Source organism: Cebus imitator, unplaced genomic scaffold (genome assembly GCF_001604975.1).
Source record: "Cebus imitator isolate Cc_AM_T3 unplaced genomic scaffold, Cebus_imitator-1.0 Scaffold117, whole genome shotgun sequence".
NCBI lineage: Eukaryota > Metazoa > Chordata > Mammalia > Primates > Cebidae > Cebus > Cebus imitator.
This window is the reverse complement of record NW_016107432.1, coordinates 4777273-4777572: the sequence shown is the minus strand read 5'-3', so window position 1 is coordinate 4777572 and position 300 is coordinate 4777273. Positions and strand designations below refer to the sequence as shown.

Here is a 300-nt window from a genome sequence, read left to right as displayed (position 1 = left end):
ATGCCCCGTCCCACACCGGGAGCACTGTGCCCAAGTACCACCGAGTGTTCCCCAGGCTGCCTGCACATGCCCCGTCGCACACCGGGAGCACTGTGCCCAAGTACCACCGAGTGTTCCCCAGGCTGCCTGCACATGCCCCGTCGCACACCGGGAGCACTGTGCCCAAGTGCCACCGAGTGTTCCTCAGGCCGCCTGCACACGCCCTGTCCCACACCGGGAGCACTGTGCCCAAGTACCACCGAGTGTTCCCCAGGCCGCCTGCACACGCCCCGTCCCACACCGGGAGCACTGTGCCCAAGT

General features: G+C 67.7%; 1 protein-coding gene across 1 annotated transcript in view; it reads left to right on the top strand.

Moving 5' to 3' along the window:
- CPZ (carboxypeptidase Z) overlaps positions 1-300 on the top strand; it is a 29585-nt gene that overhangs the window by 4809 nt on the left and 24476 nt on the right. The window lies entirely within an intron of this gene.